Below are 22,101 nucleotides of genomic sequence, written 5' to 3' on the forward strand. Positions count from 1 at the left end.
AATCCCTTAACTTATCTTGACTTGTATATTGAATTATAAATGTATAGTTTCAATATAAGTGTTCATAACTTATAAATAAATGTGATTTACAAGGTATGTATATAAAATTACTTATATAAACATGTCCTTAAGGCATTCAAGTTCCTATGGTATTAATGTTATGATATGAATTTTCAATAACGGGTTGTATATACACACTTTATCCATTAAGGCCTTTTTTTCCAGATCTCAGATCTAGACTCAGAACATCGACTTAAGTCATAAAGTTTCCACCTTTATGATATTCCATGGCTAGAAAAGGTCCTAAAGCTAAAACCCTAACTTATTAATCCATTAATACATCATAACTCTTTCATTGAAGGGATAGAGGGACCAAGATCGCATTTTTATGGTAGTTAAGACTAAACGGTGTGGGCAACGCCCACATCCGTTTTTTTGACGTGGCAAGGGCATAACGACGTGGTCACGGCTAAACACCGCCCCCATTTCATTTTCGTCCATTACCAGCCATTTCATTTCCCTTCGTTGCCAACTTAACGATCGATAACGCGTAAGAACGGTCATTTTTTTGACCGATGGCGAACGGTCAATATCTAAAAAAAATTAACTTTTTTTATTTTAAATATAAATACACATACAAACATAATTTTAACCACACAATCTTCTCTCATCTTCATACTACTTTCAACTTAAAAAAACACTTTTCCTTTCAACAAAATATGGAGCAAAACCCGAACACCCAGCCTCCAAACACAAACACATCCATCTCGATGGGGTTCGCACAATACGGAAGTTATATGAACCTGCTCAACTCAAACTCACCCTCAATGCAATTTCCTACATCCCCTTACATGCAACAAAACCCAAATCTTCAACAAAACCTTTTCAGTGCTTTAACTTCCATGCAACAAACAACCACACAACCACCACCCACACAACCACCACCGGAAACTGTTCCTGAAACACAAGCGGGAGGCAGTCGGAAAGGGATAGGGAAAGGAAAAGCGAAAAGGAAAGGGAAGGCAATTGCAGATACAGAAGAAGATCCTCCACTATGGTGGACACCGGAGGAGGAGTACGCGTTGGCGGTGGCGTGGTGAGGGACATCAAAGAGTTCAACCATCGGAAATGATATGCGAAGAACTGGGTTTTAGGAATTCATGCTCGGTAAATTCCACGCTCTTATGAAGAAACAACCATACAATATCGATATGCTTAGTAGCAAGTGGAATCCGATCAATCGTCGGTGCACCAAGTTTAATGGGATTTTCATGAGACTAGAATCGCAAAAAGAAAGTGGTGCAAATAATTTTGATGTGTACAAAGCTGCACGGGAACAATATCAAGTCAAAATGGGGCACGCTTTTGAGTTTGAAAAAATATGGGAGACTGTCAGGCTAGATCCAAAATGGATTAAGGCGATAACATCGTCGAAGGCACAATCAAAGAGGTCTCGCAATTCTAGTTCGTTTGACGTTTCCAACGCACGAACTAACATCACCCTCAACGCCGACATGGATGACATCCCCGACGACATCGAAGAGATCTCCCCCCCACGTCGACCGATCGGACGCGACAAAGCGAAACACGCTCACCGTCATGCAGACGAAACTGATAGAAGGGCACAAGAGTTGGTGGAAATGAAAGCAAAGTTAGACCAACACAATCTGATCGCCCAACAACAGGTTGATGTGCAACGTGAGCACTTGGAGTTTCTTTGTAAGCAAGCGTAGAAAGATCAAATGGCGAAGGATTTAGCAATTCTTCAGACTAGCAAAGAAAATATGGGACCACGAGAAGTGCATGTGCTCCGGAAGATGAAGGAGAAAATCGGAAAGCAATATTTGGATGACTAGTTGATCGGTTTTTAGTTTTTAGGACAATGACTTTTTTTTGTTAAACGTTGTGTTTTTTTTGGTGTGTAATGTTTTTTTTAAGTTTTTAATGTTATGGTTAATCTACGAGTTAATTAAATTGCATGTTTCGTTTTTTTATTTAATCCAACATGATTAAAAAAATAAATTGAAAAACAACAATCGAAAAAAATAAATTGAAAAAAAACAATCGAAAAAAAATAAATTGAAAAAAAAAAACCGAAAAAAATAAAAAAAAAATGATCACAAGGAAAGTTAAAGATGTTATAACTAGTTGCCCATTTCCTCCATTTGGTCTTATAACACCATTTTGACATGGCATATGAGATGACACCTTTTGGGTGTGATAACTAGTTGCCCACACCCACTAGTCTATTAGCTCCATAATGGATAAAGTTTCCAACTTTATCCATTATGATGATCCAAACAACCAATATTAAATATTTAAGTCTCAAAAGGACCAAAAGTGCATCTCTCTCAACTTAATCCATTAAGTCAAAGTCTCCAACCTTCAGGTCTGAATCAATATGATATTTAGATGGATAAAGTTTCCAACTTTATCCAGAACAAGGTCACAAAATTTCAATATCTAAACTTTATGCACTAAAATGACCAAAAGCTCATAACACCCAAAACTAGCTAGATCTAACAAATGCATCATCAAGATTCAAACTTTATACCTCTAGAAGAAAGATCAAGGTGAACAAGGTATGGATCTACAAGCTCCAATGCAACCAACACTTCTCTAATGAGACCCTTCTTCTCCAAGGTGCAACAAGAACACTCCAAATCACTTAAAAACACCTTCTTTTGCTCACAAGGCTCAAACTAGGGTTAGGGTTTCAAGGGAGCATGTTGGAGAGGTAGAGGCTGACAATGGAAAGGGTTTCGAAAAGTTAAGGAGCTTAAATAGGGCTCAAAACCCCAAAATTAGGGTTTGGGTTCTGATCGCGTACGCCTAGCATACTCTTCGTACGCCCAGCGTACCAGGTTGAATCTCTGCGATCATCCTTGCCTAGTATGCCCAGTGTACATGTGACATCCCTAATTTCATGGCTAGGAAAAGGCCGATTTGTTTATGCCTATTTAAAAATCAGAGTATCCTTTTTGAAGAATAATATTGTGGAATTGGTTCCCAAATATATGATAAAGATATTGTCAATGCATTTCCGAAGAAATGTATTTTGTATATACTAAAAAATTGAGATGTCATCATCCATGCAGAAAAATAAGCATAACAAAATATTACAAGCCTTATAGTAATTAAACTAGTGGCCTAATACTCCTTAAATCTCTCAGCATAATGTATCTTTAATATCGCTACATGTGATACAATAAATTAAGTGGGTCAGGTTGGCAAACCAAGTGAGTACATAGTGTTTTCAACCCACAATAATATAATTAATATGTTTAATCATCAAACAATTAACCTAATTTCCCATCCACATTATCTTCTTTATTCTTAAGGATTTATCCTAAGGATCATCTATGCTGACAATACTAGTTCAGGGATTCCTCCATGATACTTGTCAATAGCTATTCTTCTATATTTATTGCTAAGGGTTTGCCCTAAGGAATAGGCACGAAGTCCATCACTGCCAGAGTTTATCTAATAGACACTAAGTCCATAGCTGCCAGTGTTATCTATTAGGCACTAAGTCCATAGTTGTCAGTGTTTATCTAATAGGCACTAAGTCCATAGCTGTCATGGTTTAACTTCTTTATTGATAGTACGGTTTCAGGGATTCCACCCACAATACATGTCAATGGGTTTTAGAGTACATCTGATGAACACATGGTTCACAAAAACCTACAGGCTGCGAGCCTACTAAAGTTCCACTGGACTGTCTAGAATAGTCAGTGGTTGTCATCTATACTCTGCTAGATGACATCATTTTTAAAGTCAAGACATCTCAACATCTATTTCATATTTCATCTTTCATCTCTCATCTCTCATCATCTCTCATCATCTTTCATCTCCCATCATCTATATCATCTTTCATCTAACCATCTGTACCCAATATATTTATAGGTATAAAAATACATATACAGTTTAAATCAAGTAAAACATGTATAAATCATTCATCTAGCATACATATTAGGAACACAGATAATAGGAACATATAGCATGTATTTTATATTAAATACTTCATATCTATGTGTAAGATGAAAGTAACTATGCACTCACTTGTTAAAGTGAAGACTCAAAATTCGGACAACACTTCGTTTCTAGCAATTGTCTTTTCCTTTGACATAACCAAGTATCATTATCACTAAGTTCTAGTCTAATATTATTGTGACTAATTATTAGTCTAGATTCATCATTAATTCAAAGTCTACTGATCTATAGCTGATAAGGGACAACCAGGTAGGATCATATCAGAGGTAGGGTCCGTTTGGTATACAAAGTATACTGTTTGGAAAACCCACTTTAAACACCTCACTAAATCCAGCCTAGACATCATCCCAGTAAGTAGATCAATCAATATAATGACATGGAATCACTAATAAATATTGTTTATGGGTTCATAATAATGATAATGAACTTAAACATTAGTTATACTTAAAGCACGGTAAGCGTAACTCAACTTACAGGTGGTTTAGCGAGAAACCGAACTCTGCGCGGGCATAACTTCCAAACCGAAATCTCTATTTCTTGGGGCTTTCTGGCGCTCCGTAGCTTCGCTACTAACATTTAGGAGGTACTAGAGAAAGGTCTTGGGACCTTGGGAGGGTTTGGGAGAGAATGGAATGGAAATGTGTGAAGAAAAGAGTGAAATTCGGCCTCTATTTATAGGCTGTCAAGTGCCTCGAATGTTGGGCGTTCATAACCTTATGCTGGGCGTAATGTTCCACGTGTCAGCATCTGGTGGCAAGTCTTGGGGAGAAAGGTGGGTGCCAGATCGCAACACGTGTCACCCTCTTATTAATCCGAAAATTAATTATCTTGTAAAATCCATAACTTTAGCATACAAGCTCCGCTTTTGACGTTCTTTATATCCACGCGTAGCTATCGATGAGATCTACAACTTTCGTTTAGACTCTGTCGGCTAATTTTGACTTTATTTTTAAAGTTATATTTGAATAGACTTAGACAGTTAAAGTGCGTTAAAAATTCATAACTTTGTCATCCGACGTTCATTTTCGATTGTCTTTATATAGTTGAACTCTTATTAACGGGATATTAAATTCTCCTTTAGATTGTTTCGACTAAAAATTGACCGATCTAAAATTCAATTTCTGAGCTGTACACTGTTACGTTGAATCTTAGAAAAATCATAACTTCCTCTAATGAAGTCAGATTTGGACGTTCTCTATATACACGCTCTCGGTTTAACGAATACTACGAATATCATTTAGATCACTACGGCTAAAATGTATTTTATAAAAAATTTACTTTTTTCGTTACACAGAGTCGTGCCGGTTTAAATCACGAAACTTCAACGAGTCATAACTTCTTCGTTATAAGTCGGATTTCGGCGTTTTTTATATGTATTGAATCCTTGTGACATATACTATAACTTTGGTTAAGATTATTTAGCCTAAATAATCTTCTATCAAAAATTCATTTTAATGCTTATTATCTCTAAATTTACTAGCCCAAATCTACAGGCGTTACAACTATCTCCCCATTAGGATGATTATGTCTCGGAATCATCAACAAGCTAAGTCTTGTATAATGACTCCATATGTTACCTTTCCATCCTAGGTGGTAATTGTAATTCTTATGCGTATCTAAGTCTAGGACTTCTTGACTGCTGGCGGTGCTCATCTTTCATCCGTTCTTTATCATATGTTGGACTTTCAATCGTAACCTTCGAGTTACAAACTCGATCCTTATTGGAGACTCCTGATCCTTCTTAAACAAACTTAACTTAAGATAAGTTCTTTATTTTTATTACCATAACAGATCGATGGGTCATGTTCTAATGACCTCTCATCGTATGATGCAACAATTAGACTCAAGTATTTTTGAGTCAGATTCCAGAATGGAAGATACCTTCCTTCATGTTCTAATGTGATATAATCACATTCTAGCATGTAGCACTTCAAGCTTCTTATTTTAACGACAATCGCAATATTTCTATTGATCGCTTCGATTATCTTTTACTTCAATCTTCTGGCTTAAGTCAGATGTCACATTGAACTTGGTTCTCTGAGCCATGTAACATACTTATCTTATCCGGAATCGATTTGATATGAACACTAGGGTTGGAATAACACTAATCTTCTTAGTCATTACCAAAACAACGGTAACGACAGCCATGAACAAAACAAAATTAATTACTAGTGCCTTGGTAACCTTGTGACTTTCCCTGATCCAAGTGCGAGTCATGTGCTTCCGGTAGTATAGGCCTCTACTACCTTTCACACCTACTCATACTCGTCCCAAGAATTGCCTCACAGTCCCCAAGTTCTTATTTCCTAAAATCACAAAACGATTTAACACATACGGATGTGTCCAAATAATCTTAAAACTTTCCCTAGACTCTACTAGGACTTCTTCCATGCATATCTTCAACAACAATTATGATTCAACTCGGTTGGTGATGGGAACGCCAGACGATAAGACAACTTTAGGAATTAAACCAATCGTTCTATCATCTCGCCAATCAAAGGTGTACATTCGGACGTACCGTACTCCTCTATACGTATTGTTATTTTATCAGACGTATTCTAAAAGCAAGATATCACTCTTACGATATCTTCCGATAGGTATCATTCACTATCGTAAGCCTTCTCATTTCCTCCATTTACTTAATTTGCTACGAGTCTTCACCATCACATTATGTTCACGGAAGCATGCGTTTAGTGTATCATGACGGGAATATAGATAAAGAAGGTTTAGACGTGTAATCCTCCTTATTACTCCGAAAAGTTACGTGCCAGTTCTAATACCGTAATTAAACGTTTAGAAACCTGAGCACATAAAATTTATAGATCCGGTCAGCAATAAGCCATAGATCCGATCAAATGATAGCATCATAAAGCATATAAGGCATCTTATAGCATAAATCATTTAGCACATAAAAACAATTTAGGCATCTTCCCTAAATAAGCTAGTGCTCGTGTCTATTCAGGCATACTTCCTAAATATAGCAGACACTCATCTCACAATCATCACTTAACATTCTAAGTTTAAGTTTAGAAATTTCCTAAACTTCCTAGTTTGGTTAACCTAATGCTCGGATACCAACTGTGACATCCCCAATTTCACGACCAGAAAAGACTGATTTGTTTATGCTTATTTAAAAACCAGAGTATCCTTTTTGAAGAATAATATTGCGGAATTTGTTCCCAAAAAATATGATAAAGATAATATCAAAGCATTTATGAAGAAATGTATTTTATTTATACTAAAAAATTGGGATGTCATCGTTAATACAGAAACATAACCACAATGAAATATTATAAGCCTTACAGTAATTAAATTAGTGGCCTAATACTCCTTAAATATCTCAGCAAAATGTATCTTTAATATCGTTACGTGTGATCAGTGTTGTAAATATCGGCCTAGGCGGCCGCCTAGGCGGCGCCTGGGCGCTAGGCGGTCTGCAACTGATTACGATTAGGGGTGCTTGGCGGAAATTGGTCAATATCGGTCAAACTCAGGCTAGGCGGTCTTCGGCGGTCCTTGGTGGTCCTCGACGGTCCTTGGCGGTCCTCGACGGTCCTTGGCGGGAAGATTTTAAAAAATTCAAAATTTCAAAATTTCAAATATTACACCAAAATTTTCAAAACTTCAAAATTTTAAATTTTTAAATATTCAAATATTCAAATATTATACCAAATATTTCAAAATTTAAAAATTTTAAATTTTCAAATACTATTTTTTCTTTGGATATATTAAGTTTTAAAATAGTTTTATTAGTAATTTATGGTCCCCGATTAATCCTCCGATTAATCCCCTCCAAACCGATTAATCGCTTGATCCTAGTCGACCGCCGAGCTACCGCCGAACGATTTTTACAACCTTGCCTGTGATACAATAAAATGAGTGGGTCAGGTTGGCAAACCTAGTGAGTACATAGGGTTTTAACCAACAATAATATAATTAATATGTTTAATCATCAAACAATTAACCCAATTCCCTATCCCTATTATATTCTTTATTCTTAAGGATCTACCCTAAGGATCATCTATGCTGACAGTACTAGTTCATGGATTCCTCCATGATACTTGTTAGTAGGTATTTTTATATATTTATTCCTAAGGGTTTTTCCTAAGGAATAGGCATGAAGTCCATCAATGCCAGGGTTTAACTAATAGGCACTAAGTCCATAGCTGCCAGTGTTATCTATTAGACACTAAGTTCATAGTTTTCAGTGTTTATCTAATAGGCACTAAGTCCATAGTTGCCAGGGTTTATCTTCTTTACTGACAGTACTATTTTAGGGAGTCCACCCACAATACATGTCAATGGGTTTGTAGAGTACATGTGATGAACACATGATTCACAAACATCTACATGTTGCGATCCTGCTAGCGTTCCACTAGACTGTCTAGAATAGTCTGTGATTGTCATCTATACTCTGCTAGATGACGTCATCTTTAAAGTCAAGGCCTCTCAATTTCATCTTTCATCTCTCATCTCTCATCATCTATATCATCTTTCATCTCCCATAATCTATATCATCTTTCATCTACCCATCTTTACCCAATATATTTATAGGTATAAAAATACATATACAGTTTAAATCAAGTAAAACATGTATAAATCGTTCATCTAGCATAGATATCAGGAACACAGATAATAAGCACATATAACATGAATTTATATTAAATATTTCATATATATGGGTAAGATGAAAGTAACTATGCACTCACTTGTTAAAGTGGCGATTCAAAATTCGGACAACACTTCGTTTCTACCAACTGTCTTTTCCTTTGACATAACCTAGTATCATTATCACTAAGTTCTAGTCTAATATTTATTGTGACTAATTATTAGTCTAGATTCATCATTAATTTAAAGTCTACTAATCTATAGCTGATAAGGGACAACCAGGTAGGATCATATCGGAGGTACGGTCCGTTTGGTATAGAAAGTATATTGTTTGGAAAACCCACTTTAAACACCTCACTAAATCCAGCCTAGACATCATCCCAATATGTAGATCAATCAATATAATGACATGGAATCACTGATAAATCTTGTTTATAGGTTCATAATAATGATAATGAACTTAAACATAAGTTATACTTAAAGCACGGTAAGCGTAACTCAACTTACAAGTGGTTTAGCGAGAAACCGAACTCTGTGCGGGCATAACTTCCAAACCGAAATCTCTATTTCTTGCGGCTTTCTGGCGCTCCGTAGATTCGCTACTAACACTTAGGAGGTGCTAGAGAAAGGTCTTGGGACCTTGGGAGGGTTTGGGAGAGAATGGAATGGAAAGGTGTGAAGAAAAGAGTGAAATTCGGCCTCTATTTTTTAGGCTGTCAAGTGCCCCGAACGCTGGGCGTTCATATCATTACGCTGGGGATAATGTGCCACGTGTCAACATTTGGAGGCAAGTCTTGGGGAGAAAGGTGGGTGCCAGATCGCGACACGTGTCACCCTCTTGTTAATCCGAAAATTAATTATCTTTTAAAATCTATAACTTTCGCATACGAGCTCCGCTTTTGAAGTTGTTTATATCCACGTGTAGCTATCGACGAGATCTACAACTTTCGTTTAGACTCTGTCGGCTAATTTTGACTTTATTCTTAAAGTTATATTTTAACAGACTTAGACAGTTAAAGTGCGTTAAAAATTCATAACTTTGTCATCCGACGTTCGTTTTCGATTGTCTTTATATAGTTGAACTCCTATTAACGGGATATTCAAATTTCTTTTAGATTGTTTCGGCTAAAAATTGACCGATCTAAAATTCGATTTCTGAGCTGTACACTGTTACACTGAATCTTAGAAAAATCATAACTTCCTCTAATGAAGTCAGATTTGGACGTTCTCTATATACACGCTATCGGTTTACTGATTACTACAAATATCGTTTGGTTTACTAATGCTAAAATGTATTTTATCAAAAAATTTACTTTTTCGTTACTCAGAGTCGTGCCGGTTTAAATCGCGAAACTTCAACGAGTCATAACTTCTTCGTTATAAGTCGGATTTCGGCGTTTTTTATATGTACGGAATCCTTGTGACATATACTATAACTTTGGTTAAGATTATTTATCCTAAATAATCTTCTATCAAAAATTCAGTTTAATGCTTATTATCTTTTAGTTATCTCTTCTATCAACATACTAGGCTAAACCCAAAGCCCTCCTAACTTCTAATAGTCATAACTTCTTCGTTCCAATTCTGTTTTCGACGATCTTTATATCCACAGAAAGATATTGAAGAGTTCCACAATATTATCTACATATCTTGGACTAAAAACTTCTCGAACAAAAATCCATATTTCATGCAAGACCCCAACCTATGACTTTCCCTTTTCTACCCTTTGGCTTAAGACGCAATTCAAAGGTTAAGGTCTCGTAACCATCATTGCCTCCTTCAAAAGGTCTAAACATTACTTCCTCAAGGCCCGCCTTTACATAATCGACTTTCAGCCCACGACCCTGAAATAAGAAATGACAGAAACCAGGATGTTACAGGGTCACTGCCGCGAATTAAGAAACGACTCAAAGCAGGGTGTTACATGATCTACATATAATTTTCTTTTTGAAATTCACAATATAAATCTAACTTACTATTTCAACACTTTTGATCATTTATAAATTAATTTAGTGAAATTTACAAGTGAATCGAAGTATATTTCTTTGTAGTTTTATAATCTTTTAACGTTTTAATTATTCATAAATTGGTTTTGTAAAATTCACAAGTGAATTTATTCACACTGTGAATGCTAAAAACAAAGTTATATACATATCAGATTCACAGTTTCACTGTGTGATCAGATTCACAGTTTTTATTTATTTATTTATTTTACAATCATATGCATGTTTATTTAAAGAGTAACAAAAATTATGAATTTTGATCTATTTATTTTATTTTATTTTTTTGATAAAAATTAAACCTAAATATTAAAAAAAACTAACAAAAAGAAGTGTTTTTTTTTCAAAAAAAAATTATATTTTGTATATCAGTATAGATGTCTATGGAAAAAGGATAAAAAGTTATGAATTTCAGTATATTTGGTTTTTTTCGATAAAAAATTAGTCATAAAAAAAGCAAAAAAAGAAAAAAAGAAAAAAAGAAAAAAGAAGTAGGTTTTTTGTTTCGTTCCGGTGCATGTGCGTCCAACCATTTAATGTGCATCTTTTTTTTTTTGCTCTTGATCATTTTTTAGCTAGCGGCCAAGATTAGTTCTTTGGTTTCATGTTTAAAATGATTCAGTGTTGAATTTATATATATATATATATATATATATATATATATATATATATATATATATATATATATATATATATATTGAAAGTTTATGAAAGATATAAATGATATTTTAAACTTAAATTTATAAAAGAGATATAATAATCAATTGACAATTCACATAGTGTGGGATCCACTCGAAAAAATTAAACCAACCAATCTCTATCCGATGATAATTAGGTTTCTTCTACTTCTTGTAATTGATTTTGCATAAAAGATCATATAAAAAATACGATGAAAAAGAAAGATATAATGAATAAGTGCTTTAAAGGTTCTTCTCCGATGTATCCTTGGAGCTTTAACCTATCAATGACAGGTTTAAACCGTTCTAGGAATGCATTGTTACCTTCTTGGTTGAAATAAATAGATTCATTTATTTCAAAGAAATCTTCTTCACTAATTTCAAGCTCGGTGATGGCAACTTCAGCAACCTCAGATTGCTCTGAAGTTTTGATCTTGGTAACCTTCTTATAAATAGTTATCTCATCACCTTCTATACGAATTCCTCCTTTCATGGACCTTAGGAAGTCGGTACCTATCAGCATTTCAATGTCATTGCTTCCATGCATATCAAATGCATATATAAGGGGAATTTTGAACTTGTTTCCCTCGATGAGAAAATAGTCTTGCTTTATTTTGTGAGTTGCCTGCTGTCTTGAATTTAAACCATTAAAGAAAACACTTTGGTTTAAAGGTTCAAGTGCTTCTTCTGGAATAACCTTCTTGTTTATGCAGCATGCTGATGCTCCTGTGTCTATTATTGCGCCGATCCCAAATGCTGGGCAATTAGGGATATCAAACTCAACTTTTACGTTGTAAAGTGAGTTAGTTATCTTCCTAACTTTTGGGTTTGATGTAGCATTTTCAGAGTAATGAATCTCTGCTTCCATGAAGGGCCTTGCTACATGAAGTTCGCTTAACGGTGGGAATTCTTCTTTAGGGAATTGAGGCTTTTCCCTTTCTTCCTTCCTTTCTTATAGTTGCTCCTTCAGCCTTCTTATTTCTTCGTTCTTTTGTTCTTCAAGCCTTACTTGTTCAGCTTTAAGCTGATCGATTATTGATATGTGCATAATTAATCATATGTTTAACATATATTTCTATTCATTTTTGGCTAATTATATGCATAATATGGACAAAAGGTACTTAATAATGCTTATATTGTGTTTTCAGTCCAAAAGACATGCTTGGAAGCAGAAAGGAAAAAGGAGAAGCAATTAGAGACCAAAGAATGAAGAAAAAGGGAAAACTACACACCTACTCGGCGAGTCCACGCATGTACTCGGCGAGTTCATTAGAATGTTCCCGAAAGAAAAGTCAAGATTCCTTACCGAACACGGATTTCACACTAGTACTCGGCGAGTCCACGACCTACTCGCCGAGTAGCCCCTGTTTTGTGATAATTATAAATAGCGGGTCTTAATCCGATGGAAGGACTTCTGGAACCTTTAGGGAGAAGCAAGCTGCGATTGAAGAGCCATAAGAACCCTAGAGAACGAAGATACAACCTAGAATCCAATTCCGAAGAAGATTTGAGGCACATTCTCATCATTCTACTTAATCTATTGTTTCTCAATTATGGTTATACAATTAGAATTCGTTTTATTGCTGTTAATTACCTCAATCATGAGCTAAAACTCTTAAACTTCTGTTTGGGGATACAAAATTGATATTATGGTTTGATTAATGGTAGGATTAATTAAATATTGGTGATTTTGTTAATTTTAGCTTGTTAAAGAACCTTGTGTGTGAATGATAACTAATTTTCTGTTAATAGGAAGATAATTAAATAGTATGAACATCTTTTAATTATCAACCCCATATGTTTATGTGACCACTTTATCATATGTCTAGGACTAACGAACGTGAAACTAGAATTAATAAGAAAAATTAGGTAAATTCATGTGCGAGCTTGTTTGATGACCATCAGCAAGAGGTTAACTAAAGGGCCAATTTAGTTAGCTATTACAAGTCTAAATTAACCCGAATAAATAATCTAGTGAATTAAATTAAATTAGACAACTGATCACTGTTTGAGTTAGTTTGTTTTCTAAGGATTATCGTAGCGAACGCAAGGCTAATCACTTGAATCGGTAGCCAATAGAAGAATTAATCCATTGCACTATTACCATAATATCAACCATAGGATCAATTGAGTTGAACTAAACAGAAGTCCCTTTTATTATTAAATTCAGTTAAATCTTTGTTTTTCTAGTTCTTAGCCTAAGTAGTATTAGTAAGTTTCTAGTCTTGTAAAACTAGAGAAAACCCATATTTACTATTTAATTTAGATAAAATTAGTCTTTAGTTTTAATTTACCGTTCCCTGAGTTCGACACTCTACTTACCCAACTATACCACTAAAAGACAGGTTCACTGCCTTTGTGTGCTTAATTTATAACTCAAAAGTATGATTAAAACCAGTGCATTTCACACACATCAATTATCTTAAGAGTATCTGTGAGATCTTTTATTAACAAGCCTTTTTCAAGCTGCCATGCTTCCTCTCTCTTTTGTATTTCTGCCTTGGTCTCATAAAACTCTTTGGTTTGATCCTTAATCATCTGCTGCATTTGCTCCGTCTTCTCTTTCAAAAGTTCTTTGAGAAGCTTTATTTCCCTATTGGTAAAGTCACTTTCTTCTTCCGGCTTAATCTGCTGTTTTTTCTTAACGTTAACTGTTTTGCCAAGATAATTTTTGGCGCAAAGAGCACATGTTGTGAGTTGACACTTGGGACAGTTAAGTCTTGACATGTCTGTGGTTAGTATTCCACAGTAATAACAGATCGTGTAATTTGTGACTGTGTTACATGAATGGTCTTAATGATTAATTGTATTTTTTTTCAGATTTGGTTCAAGGGTCAACAGTTATTTTGAAAAAACCACAAGGATTTAACATGTTATTTTGAAAAAATAACATGTCAATAGTTAGATTTAACAACCAAATGACCAACCATACAATAAAATAAAACCACGAGGATGACCCATATAACGAAATGCAAATTTGAACTAAAGTTGCCACTATTTGTAAACTTCATGGACTATTTATGTACTTTTGTCTAGACAATTTCAAGATTGTTGTTTTTTGTTTATAAGTCATTTTTTGTTGGATTCTTTAATTGAGATTAAAATTACACCATATTTGTGATTGCACATTATATTTTGCTGATTTATTTATTTAAGATCGAAAGTGGGTCATGCATGTAATAGCATTGTACCTTCATTTATTTCACTGGTCACTAATTAAGGCTATGTTTGTTGAGTGCAAGTAACAGCAACATATTTTCATCTTTATATGAGTTTTGAATTTGGATTCAAAATATAAAACTGATAAATTAATAGGATAATTTCAATGGATAGCACATCGCCGATATAGTAATATGCTAAATATCAATGAACACATCAACAAAATTAAGTACGATAGAAAAATCCACTGTTAAACAAAACCAATGATAGAACTTTAGCCACAGAAAAAGGTAAACAAAAATTTGAGGTACATAGCGACTGAAACTCTTGCAATTAAAATAAAAGAAAAAAAAAATCAAGACACATTCCTAGCATGGATGACAAACTGAAATCCGAGGTACAAAGCAACTTTTAACTTCTATCAAGAGACTTCCTAACATTGATGACACGTCAAAAGCTGATATGCCAGTGACTATATCCACTAGGATTTATTAAAACATGATAAATTCATAAACCAAACAAAACATCATCATTTCACATCAGAGATTTTTGGCCTTTCCAGAATGTTTGGAACAAATATCAACTTCACTTATTTTTGTTAACCTTACCTTCAAACCATGCTTCATCTGAAGTACTATGGAAGCGCTTGGAAACACCGGGTGACCTTCCACCAACTCAATATGATAACTATAAATGATCGTAGATGCCACTATCTTCAGCTGAGTGAAACTCATATCCTTACCTAAACAAGTCCTCGGCCCTCCATTAAATGCCGGGAATTTGTAATATGGCTCATGTTTGATCCCTCCTCCCTCTAATATCCATCTTTCAGGCTTAAATTCCAAGCAATCCTGACCCCATATTTTTTTCATCCTGCCCATGCCATAGTGATATAGAATAATCTTGGTTTTTTTACTAACCTTGTGGCCACTTGGAAGGATATCTGGTTGTAATGGAATTTTGTGGTTAAAAGGAATAGGTGGATAAAGCCTCAAGGCTTCGCATAGAGCCCCGTGAAGATAAACCAGTTTGCTTAACTCTTTGGAATTCCATTTTCGATCATCTACTTTCACCTCCATAAATCTGTGAATCTCCTCTCGAACCTTGTCCTCTACGATTGGATTTTTTGCAACGAGATAGAAAAACCACGAGAGAGTGGTACTAGTTGTATCTTTCCCTGCACCCACTAGGGTACCTAGGGTATCCCTTAAAAACTTGTTGTGATCTCCAGAACTGCCGGTTTGGTCTTTGAATTCTCTAATCAGCGATCTTCCTAGTCCAACATTTTCTTGCCCATGTTCATTCTCAATGTTGCTCGACTCATTTTGTAATCTAGCTATGCACTTGTATAAAAAGTGATCAAGAACATTGCCTGCTTCACTCAACTTCTTTTCATTCCCTATTCTTAGTAGTTGTTGCAATTTCCAAAGAAACGGTGGCATAAAATGTCTGTAAAATATACCTTCTTGAATATCTGTCATGGACTTCTCACACGGAAGGGATGGGAAATCAACCGAAAGGCTTTTCGGGTCATAGTCTAAGAGCAACCTGCATATAGTGTCAAAAGTGAACCTTTGAAATATATCCTGCAAATCCGCCTCTTTGCCCAATTCGCAAATTGATTCTAGCACTGGTAAAAGCCCGCTTTCCACCTTATTCCAGACAATCGCTTCAAAAACACTTTGAAAGTTGGGTTGCCTTAAGAGGGACATGGTGGTTTTGCGCTGGATCTCCCATATATGTCCATCGGCATTAAAGATTCCATCTCCAAGGATATCAAACATTTTACGGAAATTTTGGCCTTTAGGATAATTAGGGAAGTTCTTGCTTAAAATGTGATGGATATCTAATGGATCCGTTGTAACGAGCATATCCATGTTGGCGAACCATGGACCTTTAAACATGAAAGTACCACCACTTCGTTTCAGATAAATAGTGGCCAAATCATGCAGTTGGTGCAAGTTTGTGAGGACTGCTGGTATCATACCAAGAAGCACCAAATTTCTATGGACAAGTGTTTTTAAGTTTTGAGGTTTGTACCGAAAAACAAGAATAGAAAGGAGAATGATAACCAAAAAGAGAGTGAACAAAGATGGAAGGAAAGCCATGTGGAAGAGACGCACAAATATAGAGATGAACTTACCTCTTATTGTATAGTTATGCCATATATATAGTGGTGCATAATGGTATTGTAGGTTTTTGTTTTCATTTAATTTTGAGCCATTTCAATTTTAATAAAATAAGTTACTAATTGTTGAATATTTGAGATAATTTTTTAAGGTTTATGTTGCAATCCACCATCCAACTATTTCAAACAAGTATACATTTAGTCGCTCTATAATTTTTTTACACTTATATATGATCATTTAACTTTTAACCCTTGTTAATATTATATCGTTATGACATTATAGTGATGACCTTATGTAGGTGCATGCTTTTGTTGGATAGTTTTTCCACTTGGAATCCATGTAGGTGTTTATGTGGTACAACATTGTTTTTATTATTTGTTTATTAAAATTATACATTTTTATTTTAAAACACATAACCATATCTGGAATTGTTCTAATGGCTTACAAAACCAAACCAAACCGCCACCACCACTGCCATCATCCTTCACCACTGCCATCCACTCTATACCATCACCCTCCACCACCACCTTCCCGCATATAGTGTGAGATCGATGAAACTTAAACAAAAGTTGTTCATCGTTATTCTTTGCTATATATTCTTTGACAATCTGTTACAAATCCATACGTTCTTTTGCTTCTTTAAACTTTGGTTTAGTGAAGTCTCTGACATTAGCAATGGATAATGTCTTTTTGCTAAAACAGAAAGGTTGTCGCTAAAAACTAATTACCACCAGTGTGTAGACCAAATTATATATGTCGCCAACCTAGCTACCTAGCTATTTAGATGATGGATTACTTATAGATATGGCCATGTTTGATACCCCAAGTCTTTTTGTAGCTTATGTTATGTTCGATTCATAATTATGTAAAGATAATGTCGAACATTCCACACTGATGGTGTGGAATGTCTGTTAGGTCAGCTTATAAATCCATGGATTTCTCTAAGCATAAAACTATAAAAAAAAACATATAAGTCAATTATGTTTTATCGATCGATTTATCGTACGTATCAACCATGCGTGTATTTCAAATTAATTTAAATTAGGTACATTTAGGTACGAATTAAAATTGTACCCCTTCTGCTTTGATAGTTTTTCTTTTGTTGTTTTTTGTTTTTTTTTCTAAATTTTGTCTTTTGTTAATAACAATAATAACTGATTTATTATTATTATTATTATTATTATTATTATACAAAACCTTATAAATGATCTATATATTTTCTAAAAATATAGGATATAGTTTTTAAGTTCAAAAAATCTCATAAATAGTTCTTGTGGTTTCAAAACTTTTAAAAAATGATTCATGTGGTTTCAAACTTTTAACAAATAGCCCTTCACTCAAAAAAGACCGATTTACCCTTTTTAATATATTTTTGATTTTTTTAAATGTATTTTAAATAAGAAAAGGAAAAAGAAATTAAAATCCACTGGGCCCACCTCTCTCTCTCTCTCTCTCATTTGAAAAGAAAACCCCACCCTCACCTTACCTCCCCTACCTCCACCCTCGATCTTCTTCTTCCCACCCCACATGTAACTTACACTACACACACATACATATACTTAAATACAGAGCCATTTAACCCTTTCTCCATTCCCGACTGTGAGGACAGAGAGATATACAAATATATCTTAAGGACATGGTTTGAGAACTCAAACCTTCAGATCAACACAACAATGGAGGCAAATAATTTTTCTAGTCAAATATGGATATAACCAGTCAAGCCTTGAAGATATATAACAACAAAATATTCAAGTAACTTAATAATAAAATAGAATATGAACAATGAAGGAATTTAAGAACAAAGAGAATGATATGATATGAATGAATGATTCTTGATTTGTAACGCCCGATGGTTCCAAGGTATTATTCATTTTAATCATTTATTTAATTATTTTAATCATGTAAGTTATTGTTGGGCTTAGAGGATTGGGCCTTCATGAGTGGGCTTTGCTGAGACCGTATGCTGGGCGTAAGCCTGGTGTACGCGGGACATAGAAGGATCAAAAGGATCGTCGAGCCATGCACGTATGTGCAACGTATGTGGTCAGACCCCAAAACCCTAATTTTAGGGTGCAAGCCCTATATAATGTCATTAAGTCCCATGTGTTAGCCTCCGTATCAGCCTCCTCTGTCCAGAAACCCTAAAATCAAGTCTTATCTTCCATTATTGAGTGTGTGAGCTTTTGGTGTTTATTTTTGTGCATTTTGAAGGAGTTGAAGAAGCTAGAAGTTGCTTAGCGTGAAGAGGAGGTATTGGATTCAAAACCTCTACCCATTTTGCAAGAAGTTTGAGGTATCAAATTTTTATCTTGGTTGTTAGATGCTTAGATCTCCTTTTTGGTTAAATAGTTATGTGTTTAGCAATAGTTTGGATGGATGTTGAGATTAGGACGTCCCAAAGGCTTAATCTTTCAGATCCAAGGTATTCATGGACTCCTTTGGCATAAAGGTCCTAACTTTACGGAATTTAGGGCCTTCATGCATCTATTAAGTCCTTCATTAAGTCCTTTTAAAGCTTTAGAGCTTCTTATGGTCATGCATGGACGTAAAGTTAGCAACTTTACATGGTATTTCAGCTTAAAGGGGTTAGATCTACATCCTGGAGCAAAGTCTTAACGGGTTAGGAGCTTAATCTTGAAGTTGGCTGAATTGGTTGAGCACGCTGGGCATACAAGCATGTACGTGCAACGTACAAGCCCTCGATGCAATACGCTTAGCGTACCAGCTGAGTACGCCCAACGTAGGCCTAACAATTCTCTACACGACCCACAACACGACAAGAAATAAACGGGTTTGGGTTGAGTTTTTCAACCCGTCAACCCGCCAACCCGTCAACCCGTTAATTAAACAGGTCCTATATGAGTTTTTTTTAAAATATACGGGTTGACCCGCCAACCCGTTTAGAATTTTAATAAAAAAATATATATTTTAAATGTATTAAGTATTATACACTATACAGTTTATACTTTATACTAGGATAAGATACCTGATACCAATGACCATTTGACATTTGGCGTTTGCCCTAAAGAATCTCAGTATCTCACAAACAAAACCTAATAAGCCATCTCTCGCTCTCCCGTCTGTGATGAACGACAAAACGAATTCATGAAGAACGACGACATGCATGATTGAATCATTATCGAACGACATCGACGCCTGAACGTGAATGACGAACGCACAATGCAATAGACAACTGATTTGTTGCGATCCAATCCACGAACACACGAACCCAAATCTGATCCACGAACCCGCTAACCTGTGAACCCGTATAAATAAGTGGGTTGACGAGTCATATATGAGTTTGTGTTCCAAACCCGCCAACCCGTGACCCACCAACTCGTGACCTGTATAGTTAAATGGGTCGTGTTCAGGTTGGTATATTTTGACCCGCCAAACCGCCAACCCGAACATGACACGATTGCCAAACCTAGCCAAGGTACTCAGTCTTATGGCATTTCGATAATGGACTTTTGGTTTGGGCCTAGAAGGTTAGGGTTTAGTTGGGCTATCTGATTTTGGTAGTTTTTGGGCGAAGTATGTTTTTGGGCCTTGGGATAAGGTCCATGTGAAGGAATTGGGCCCAAGTGGAAATTGGTCCATATTTTGGGGCCATTGGATTGTGGTTATGGACTTCATTCTTGGACCAAGCTAGGTTAGGGGTAAAATGGTCTTTTTGCCCCAAGTAGAGATTTTTGGTTATGATGTAGATCCCAAAGGTTAATTAGTTTTTATTTGGCAATTGATAGCTCGGGGAGTTGTAGGGCCAACAATCAGGGATCATTCGTTTCATTAAGCTTTTCGAGGTGTGTTTCCCTCATTGGGTTTAGCGGGTCGAAGACACCAATGCTAACCCATGTTTATGTTATGTTAGTGTTTTGTGATATGTCACCGGCTTAACTACGTCTTTCTGAGGGTGGGAATGAAGAGTCTTTAGATCACAACAAAGAAAATAAGACCGTCAGTCGTCGTCCGGGAGGTTGTCCCGGAACGAGGCTCCGACGATCAAGTCAGTGAGGGTCTGAGAGTGAGAGGGTTAAAAGTGTAAAGAGAGTGTTAAATGGTTTTCGATCTTGGCCCTTTCTCTTAGGGGAGAAGGGTGTCTTTTATACCTGTGGTTAGGGGGAACAGATCCCCGACAGTATCTTCTACCTTTTCAAGCTTGGCAGGGGCTGATGGCTTCTGATTGGAGGGTCGTGTTCCATAGGTGGTTGTTTGCTATTGGTGCAGATTCTACCAGAAGCGGCGTCCAGAGCACTACATATGTCGCTCTGGGGAACTCTTGGTGCTGTTTTGTCTTCAACGTTATCCTTGGCGCTTGGGCACCAAAGAATGGATACATGGTCTTGAAGGCGAAGGCGAAGGCTCGGCGTTAGTCACGCGTTGCTCCTTGGCATATCAATATGTTAAACTAGTGGTTATTTTATCTTTGACAGATTCCTAGTGGGATACGTTGTAACACCCGCAGATTCGGGCTAGTCAATTAAGATATAATAAGCGTTAAAAATGATTTTTTTATAGAAGATTATCTAGGATAAATAATCTTAACCAAAGTAATAGTTAGGGTTAACAATTGTAACCTATTTGACGTAATAAAGAAGAATTATTTGAATATTATATGTTTCATTATTATTATAATATAATAAAATAGGAAAAATCAGTGGAATCGTCTGTAAATTGTAAAAATAAGTGCGCCAAAACATATATATATATATATATATATATATATATATATATATATATATATATATATATATATACACACACACGAAGTACACGTTATCCCGATCCCGAAAATATAAATTTCGTCGAAATCTGAATCCGTATGAATTAGATATGATTTTTTTAAAGATATAAAAGTCAGTCGCGCACAACGAATGTATGACGTAAAAAGCGACGAAGAGAATGATTTACTTTTAGCTAATGCGACCAAAATGAAAATCGTAGTAATCCTTAAAATAGGAATTTTGAGAAATAGAATGCCAAAAACGGAGTCCGTACGAGAGAGTTATGATTTTAGCAAAATTATTTAATTTTATAAAAATATGGACAAAAATATAAATTCAAACTTAGACAACGAAGTCTAAACGAAAGTTGTAGATCTCGTTGATAGCTACGCGTAGATATAAAGAACGTCAAAAACGGAGTTCATATGAACGAGTTATAATTTTTAATAGCACATTTACATATTAAAATAAAGTGTAAATTATATATACGTCTACATATATATACATATGTATATATCATTAGAAAGGTATCGGCGATGCGGTCGTTATAAGACGAATGTTGAGTACTTTCGACACTACTTGTCACACCCCCGGACCGGACGGCGGAAACGTCTGAGGGCTCGCGTGACTTAGATTGAAATATCATCACAATGAATATACATGAAACGTAACACATTCATCACCAAACATTACATATTACAACTGACATTGTTTACATCAAGTACATGGTTTACATTACATGATCCCAAAATATAAAGTGTTTGGTGATTAGCTACTACAAAAGAAACTTTCAACACACTGGATGCTTCCT

The 22,101-nt window shown here is 35.5% G+C and overlaps 1 pseudogene; it reads right to left on the reverse strand.

Annotated features, from left to right (window-relative positions):
* Window positions 1-14,687: 14,687 nt before the first annotated feature.
* LOC145115734 (alkane hydroxylase MAH1 pseudogene) lies at window positions 14,688-16,558 on the reverse strand (annotated as a pseudogene).
* Between the last annotated feature and the right edge of the window lie 5,543 nt (window positions 16,559-22,101).

The sequence above is a fragment of the Lactuca virosa genome, chromosome 5 (assembly GCF_052849685.1).
Source record: "Lactuca virosa cultivar CGN04683 chromosome 5, Lactuca_virosa_CGN04683_v6, whole genome shotgun sequence".
NCBI lineage: Eukaryota > Viridiplantae > Streptophyta > Magnoliopsida > Asterales > Asteraceae > Lactuca > Lactuca virosa.